Consider the following 8,034-nt stretch of genomic DNA (forward strand, 5'->3'; position numbering starts at 1 on the left):
ATCTGGCCAGCCTAGAAAGGTGTAATAACTCAGCCTAGAGCTCGGAAGGTACAGACCAGCCTATACTTTTCTCCCATATCTACCTACTCTATGATGTGTCCTGAAAGTCAAATCATAATTACCTTTGACCGAGGATGGAAGCTGAGGAGAAGTGGGCAGGAAACGATAAATGGTTGGGAAAAGTGGGTACGCAAGTAGCAATGGAAGGAGCCGAGTTATCCCGAAGGGCAGCTCAGCCCAACTAGCTTACACTGGCCTGCTCTTCAGGATTCCAAGCCCTGGCCAGGTGAGGTCACAAGTGCCGGGTGGGTGCCACATCACTGCCCCTTTGTGACATGGGCGCCCACATGGGGACATGTCCCCTGGAGGCCACAGAGCTGCCACGGCCCAGGCACCTCCCACAGCCATCAGCCCCTGGGCTTCCCCATGCCCTGCTGGCGAAGGGCTGCTCATCTGCCGTCAGAGCTCCCACCTCCTCCCTGAGCTGCACCAGCCGGATGAAGAAAATCCTGCCCAGGGCTGTAAGCGTGCCTGTTCCCAGCTTTGGCTGGCACATTTGGGTTGCTGAGGGTTTCTTTTCCACTCTTCCCAGGTACAGGACTGTGTCCGTGAGACTCGTGGAGCAAAGCACCTGGTCTCTTACAGGTTCATTTCCAATGAATTTTATCTGCCCCCAAGATACAGCCACAGGCTGACTCTGAACTAGTGCTCCTTGTCCCTCCGTTTCATTCCCTGGTGAAAGGCGGCCACCCCTATGAAAGGCGGCACCACCTTGCGGTTCCCAATGGGAACCATTTCCCCGGAACCGGCATCCCCGCCCCTGCCTGGTACCAACACCCCTGGTATCTCTGTCCCGTCCTGCTGCTGACAGCCCCACCACCGGCATCCCCACCGCAGGCTGGAACCGGTGTCCCCAGGAACAGCATCCCCACCCCACGCTGCTACCATCGCCCCCAGTACCTGCAGCTCCCACCCATCTACGAGCAACCCCCACAAGTACCTCCCGGGGACCCCCACAGAGGGACACCCCAGGGGCTCTCTTAGCAAAATCTCATGCCCTAACTATTGCAGCAATTAGTCTTGAGAGTATGAAATTGGACCAAGTTCCTGAAGATAGACAGACAGATAAACCTCTAGTTGACATTGTATACTGCACAGTCATGGTTCAGTCAGCATGACCAAAGGGCCCCAGCTCACTGCAAGGAGGAGAAGGACAGCCCCCACCCTGAAGAAGAAAGGACGCCCCTGGACGACCCAGCTCACGCCAGCATCCCAGCCCCTCCGACACCTCTGTGAAACCCTCCCCTTATCTGCCATCAGAGACCAGGATCTGCAGCCAGACCCACTCCAGGGACGTCAAGATCAAGAAAGAAGCAGATGGATGACGACGCCACAGAATTAGAGTTGCTTTGCAGAACAGCAGCCTGTGTGTGTGTTAAGCAGCAATTGGTCAAATTGCATTGGACCTGAACACTTGAAAGGCATAAGAAGCATGTGTAAAACCGCATTTGTGGTGCCCCAGTTTGAATGGGACATCTCATGCGCACAAATGCAAGAATTCCTCTTGTAATGCTAGACTCTGCGTCCCAGCTTCTCTCCTCGGTCAGCATAGCCCACTTGCCAAATTTTCAGGACAGCTCCCCATCATGGCCACACAGTACCGGTACCGGCACCGGTTCCACCACAGTTGGGAACAGCAGTTGCCCCCCAGGGCACAGACGGGAGGACAAAAACAACCCAGAAGTGCCCCAAACCCCCCACCCCCCAGTCCCAACCTCCAGGGCAGGATGGGGCAGCACAGGCATGTTGGCATCACAGGGCCACTGGGGCTGGCCCCATCCCTTCCCCTTGGACAGGAAATTCACCTCCCCCAAAACATCATGCTTGGGATGGGAGACCATTGGGATAGCAAACCATCATTGGGATGGGAAATTATCAGTGGGACGGGGAACCATCGTGGGGCTGGGAAACCCACACTGAGGGCAGGAAATCATCAGCAGGATGGAAAATCATGGAGGTGGGAAGTTGTTGTGGTTTGAAAAATCAAAGCATCGCAAGGCCGGCTGAAGCAGGTGCTGGCGGGATGATCGCCATGGGGACGGACCCCTCAGAATGCTGTTTGCCCCATACCCAACCCCACACTGCCCAACTGCCATGGCAGGTACAGCAGCAGGCTCGCGCTCCTCCTGGTGCTCCTGCCCTCTGGGTAACCCCCCCAACAGCCTCTGCCCACCAGCATCTCAGGATGGGGGTCTGGGTCTCTGTGCAGAGGCTGAGGGACCTGGGCTTCTTTATCCTGGTGAAGTGGAGGCTCAGGGCACTCTAGCAGTAGCGTGCAACTGCTTGAAGGGTGGCCTCAGAGGTGATGGAGCTTTTCCTGGTAGTGGGAAGAGAAGGAAGCCTCCACAAAGTGCAGCTTGGAAGGTTCAGACTACATGTGAGGAAAAAGAAATGTCACTGAAAGGGTAGCCTTGTGGTGCAAGAGGTGACCCAGAGGGAGTCTGGATCAGCCCATGGCTTTGTGTTTCAAGGGAAATCCAGCAAGGGTGCAGAGACATCAGTGAAGATACAGAAATGCTGGGCTGAGAGCTAGGCGGGAAGGCAAGATGGATGTCAAGAGCCTGAAGGGAAAGAGGTGCAGGCATGGGACAGTGTAGGACAGCCTGCAGCAGATGTGGCCAAGGGCTCTAGCAAGGCTGAAAGGCCCAAGAGGACTGAGGTCTTTGTCCTCTTGGCTCTGGCAGCTGCCTCCGGCACCGAGGCCTACCAGGCAAAAGTTGTTTTGAGGCTCTGGCCTTTGTTTCTTCCTCAGCCCTGCCTGGGGAGGCCGGGAGGTGTTGTACAGTTTTCCTACACTTGGCATTGCTCACCCTCACACCCCACTGCCCCCAGGAAGAGCCCTGAGCCATGCGGGAGGGACAGGATCTGCCTTCCCGGGGCCTGCGGATAAGGGCTTGGCCTTTCTGCTTCACAGAAGAAACCAAAGGCTTTGCTCAGCATTACAGCTGCCTGCACAGAGCCTTTGCCTGCCTGCATTCATGGCCTCCAATTACCTGCTCTAAGGAGTCCCTGGGGAGGCTTTGTCAGTAATGGTCCTCATGGGACTCAATTAATGCTTCAAGGTACTTTGGGTTTGCTTCTGACTTGGACTTCTTGAGCAGTTTGTTCAATCTCCTCTCCGTATCTGAGGTTCAAGGCCTCAGCCCCAAATACACCATGGGGCTCATTAAAATACGGAAAGCCCTAACGAGCCCTGTCTCTTCCTGTGATTTTCTTCAGGTCTTCACGACTTGTACAGCTAATTAGAGAGGTTTCATAGTGGAGTTAAGGAGAAAGATTTCAAAGTGCATCTAATAAAAATGATTTTTTATTTTAAAGGATATTTTGTATTAATTCTGAGGTTAAAGAAGAGGTGATAGAAGCATTCTCCAGGTGTTGATGATCCAGAGTGTCCGCTCAGGAGGTCTGGACAGGTAGGAAAAGCAGTCCCTTGAGGTCTGACACTGTATGGACAACTTTGCTCCTCTCCTCCCAAACCTCCCCATTTCTCTCATTGGCCCCCTGGGACTTGCATCACTGTTCCTTGCATCAGACTTCTGCACTGATCTCTGCAGCTGGATGCTACAGGTCCTTTGCACCATCTCCCACCTGCTCTCCTTCGAGAACTGGCTGCACACAGGCACAGAAGAATTTTTCCTATTTGCAATTAAAGAAAAGAAAAACATGATAAAGTTTCACAAACAATAAAACACCCTCTGTATCCATATGCTCAGTCCAAGCTGCCTCTAAGGAGGTTGCCTTTCTACAAGGGATAACCTTATGAGAAATGCTTATAGATAGATAGGTGCAAACAGATAGATAGGGAAACAACTAAAGCATTGGTTAAAGAGGCAATTAGACTACTGAAAGACAGGCAAGCTTTGAACTCCCTGGGGCTTAAAGCAGCTGCATAGGTGAGAGGTATCTGAAGGAACAAAGACTAAGGGGAGGAGAAAACTGGAGAAAAATGGCAAGGGCCTTTGCCTAGGCAGTCTGCATCCACAAAGATGATTTTAGAAATGGCCACTCTATCAGGACAGGTGAAAGTGTATGAAAGACTAGTGAAACTAAATACACTGTATAACAGGCAGAATAGTGGTAATGGAGTTACAGGGGAAGACTGGCATTTCTTTGAGTATCCCTTTTGAAAGGTCATGGGACTGGTGAAGGTCTTATGCGAGTGAGGACAAGCAAGTGCTGCACCCATCTTGGAAGGCAGCCAAAAGTGCAAGGCAGGGAAGTGCAGGCTGTACAAGCTCCCTTTGGTGAGGAGGGAGCCACTGAATGCCTCCTCATGGCTGACATTTCTGGACAGCTAAAAGAGAAGAACATGTCCACCAGCAGTCAGCATGGACTCCCCACGGGTAAATCATGCCTCGCCAGCCTGATTGCCTTCGTGGTGAAGTCACTGTGCTGGTGCATGAGGGGAGAAGAGTGGCTGTCGTTTACCTCCGCTTCAGCAGGGCTCTTGGCGTGGTCTCCCTCAATAGCCTTCTACTCAAGTTAGGCCATTGCAGCCTGGATGGACAGACAAACAGATGGGCAAAACGCCAGTTGCATGCTGTGTGTGTGTGCCACCGAGTGCATTCATGTTCCCGAGATGTGCTCTGTGCCTTGTGAAAGGTGAAAAATGCCGCCTTCTTCTCGAGGGCAATGTCACTGATGCTTGCAGAACCCCTTCTGACTGCACAGGGGAGATGCTCTGCAGGCCACCTCCTTTGATAGCGTGTAATGAAAGGGACAGGCCAGAAAGCCAAGGAAGCGTGATGGAGCATTCGCAATGAAGCTGTCCACAGTGGGTGAGACCTAAGCCTTCAGCAACTGCCCCTTCATGATGGCAATGCTGTTATGGACGTCAGCTCTGTCACAGAAGCACCCACTGCTTGTCCCCGCCTGCTGGCACAAACTGCCACACACCAGGACTATATCAAGCTGCCAGTGCTCTCAGGCCTTACACCAACAGAAGGGCTCAGAAGGAGCGAGTGGAAGAGGAAAGTGAGCAGCTCGGAAAGACCAAGTGCTGGTGCTGCCTGGCAGTGCTGCTGTGCCAGGACTCTTTTCCCCTCCACCTCTGCACACAGGCACTGCCCCTGCAGCTCCAGAGGTGGTCTCAGTAAAGGACCTGGGACAAACAAGTCACTGCAGGGTCGTTTATTTTGTTTTAAATCACAGAGAGCACAGCTCGTCATTACACAGTCTCTGGGTCACACAGGACAGGTAGTTACTGGCTTAGGAATGGTATGAGTAATGGCATTTCTTTGTGGACAACATTATTGCATCAAAGAAAAGCTAAAAACCAAACCAAACCAGACAAACTACCAAAGTCAGGCTGGGCCTATAGTGCTTTACACTGTGAGTGATATACAGAAGAAGATGGGCAGTTTATTGCTGCTTAAAGCCATCCAGTCATCAGCTTCCACACTGCATCCTTGAGCTCCTGGTTCCTCATGCTGTAGATGAGGGGGTTCACTGCTGGAGGCACCACTGAGTACAGCACTGCCACCACCAGATCCAGGGATGGGGAGGAGAAGGAGTGGGGCTTCAGGTAGGCAAACACTGCTGTGCTGACAAACAGGGAGACGACGGCCAGGTGAGGGAGGCACATGGAAAAGGCTTTGTGGCATCCCTGCTCAGAGGGGATCCTCAGCACGGCCCTGAAGATCTGCACATAGGACACCACAAGGAAAACAAAACACCCCAAAAAGACAAAAGTACTAAACACAAGAAGCTTAAATTCCCTGAAGTAGGCGTCTGAGCAGGAGAGCTTGAGGATCTGGGGGATTTCACAGAAGAACTGGTCCAGGACATTGCCTTGGCAGAGGGGTAGGGAAAATGTATTGGCAGTGTGCAAGAGAGCATAGAAGAAGCCACTGCCGAGGGAGCTGCTGCCATGTGGACACAAGCTCTGCTGCCCAGGAGGGTCCCATAGTGCAGGGGTCTGCAGATGGCCACATAGCGGTCATAGGCCATGGTGGTTAGAAGATAAAACTCTGCTGAAATGAAAAAGACAAATACAAAGACTTGGGCAGCACATCGCAAGAAAGAGATGGCCCTGGTGTCCCACAGGGCATTGGCCAAGGCTTTGGGGAGAGTGGTGGAGATGAAACCAAGGTCTGTGAGGGAGAAATTGAGGAGGAAGAAGTACATGGGGGTGTGGAGGCGGTGGTCGCAGGCTATGGCGGTGATGATGAGGCCGTTGCCCAGGAAGGCAGCCAGGTAGATGGCCAGGAAGAGCCAGAAGTGCAAGAGCTGCAGCTCCCGTGGGTCTGCCAATGCCAGGAGGAGGAACTGGGTGATGGAGCTGCCGTTGGACATTTGCTTCCTCTGGGCATTGGGCACTGTCCAAAAAGGAATAGACAGTGACAAGTTAGGGGAGACTTCTTAGAGGTAAAGCCCACGCCATTTCTCATTGCAATCCCCCTCCCTGAGCTGAATGAGGAATGTTTCAGAAAATTTTTCAACGCTACCAACTGAATGACATGGTGCCTCACAGCTTGGGCACCTGGTTCCCAGGAAGACACCACCAGGGCAGGACCCTCAGAGCTGGTGTCGAGGTCAGGAACTGGAGGGGGGTGATGCAACAGCGATGTCGAGACAGACACAGTCCAAAGCAGTCCCTTAAAGGCCCCATACTCCACCACCTACGGAGAGACCAAGAGGGCTCAGAAATGATCCTGAGATAGTACATGGAATAGCCTGCAACATGTAATGGTTTGGGTGGCAGGAAACTGTTCTTGGCCAAAGCAGCTCCGTCGGAGCAGAGTCCATGCTTGTCTTCCCACGGGCACTCTCGTCTCCCCAGAAGGGAATACGGAAAACCCAACATGAACGGCTTGTGAAAGAGCATACTGCTCCAGGAAGAGAAAGTTGCACTCCAATTGCGTACGCACCTTGCTGATCTTCCCACCAGTGAAACGTTCAACCCGTTTCAGACACACGGTGAGAACCTTGGGCACGCGATGGATTGTAAACGTCTTGGAGGCAGCAACCATCTTGTCACACCTTGAAACCAAGCACAGGGCCAGATGCTGAAGGGCAGCCTTTTTCCCCGCCAGAAGGCAAGACAAGCTTTCCTGTCTCACACATCCTGACGCTGTTTTAAGGCTATTCAGGACCATAAGTACCAGATTAAACAACAGCTGTGACCCATTATTGTGCATTAAACCTCCATGAAAAGATGACTTAGGCACGATGACATGCAGCACCTTCATGAAGGATCTAGCATCAATATGTCGTTAGTAATCATCTTACTTGCTGCATTTAAAGCAGTTTTCACCATCCAGCTGCTCGGGTTTGACAAAGTCCTCCAGAGCTGCGGTGACAGATGAGGCTGCCTGGAGGAGGGAGAAAGGAGAGCACTGAGCTTGGGGAAACGCCCTTGCCCAAACACTTAGCTAAGAGCTGCCAAGAAGGCCCAGGTAGCTGAGGCTGAGGAGACCCACTGTGAACCCACAAGCAGTGTCCAGAAGGAGGCAGAAAGAGGGTATTATGCTGACCATTTCCCTCATTTCCCAGGAATGCCCAGGGCTATCAAGAGTGACCTCTCTGTGGCACCACTCAGTTCAGCTACCGATGGGGTGCAGGGTCATCGTAATGAAAACAACACAACCCATCAGCCTGGGAGACAGACGGGTGTTGAGGGAGGGCAAAGGGAAGAAGGATGGGAGTCCCTCAAGGGTGCAGGGAGGATAATGCGTGCTTGTCCAGCTTAAAGCCAGCACCTAGAGGGAGACCACTGCCATGGCCTCCCCAGAAGGACACAGTCCATTCCACTTCCCACCCACCACCAAGCTCTCTTCTCTTGGGGTTGCAGTATTTGTTTTTACACCAGCTACAGGGGCCTTGGGATGTCTTGAATCACAGTAATAAACCCTCTTACTTTTATATCCAAAGGAATATCCAGGAAGGCCTCGTAGGAATCGGAAACCGCTTTGCAGCTCAAGCACGTGACTGGAAGGCAAATCAAAATGCTCAGCGACAGGGGAAGTCAACTGA

General features: G+C 52.6%; 1 pseudogene across 1 annotated transcript; it reads right to left on the reverse strand.

The window, feature by feature from the left end:
* Positions 1 to 5,431: 5,431 nt before the first annotated feature.
* Positions 5,432 to 6,354, reverse strand: LOC309603224 (olfactory receptor 14C36-like; annotated as a pseudogene). Its single transcript has one exon. The product of its transcript is annotated as an olfactory receptor 14C36-like (transcript).
* Positions 6,355 to 8,034: the final 1,680 nt, after the last annotated feature.

Source organism: Platalea leucorodia, assembly GCF_965183815.1.
Source record: "Platalea leucorodia genome assembly, contig: HAP1_HAP1_SCAFFOLD_24, whole genome shotgun sequence".
NCBI lineage: Eukaryota > Metazoa > Chordata > Aves > Pelecaniformes > Threskiornithidae > Platalea > Platalea leucorodia.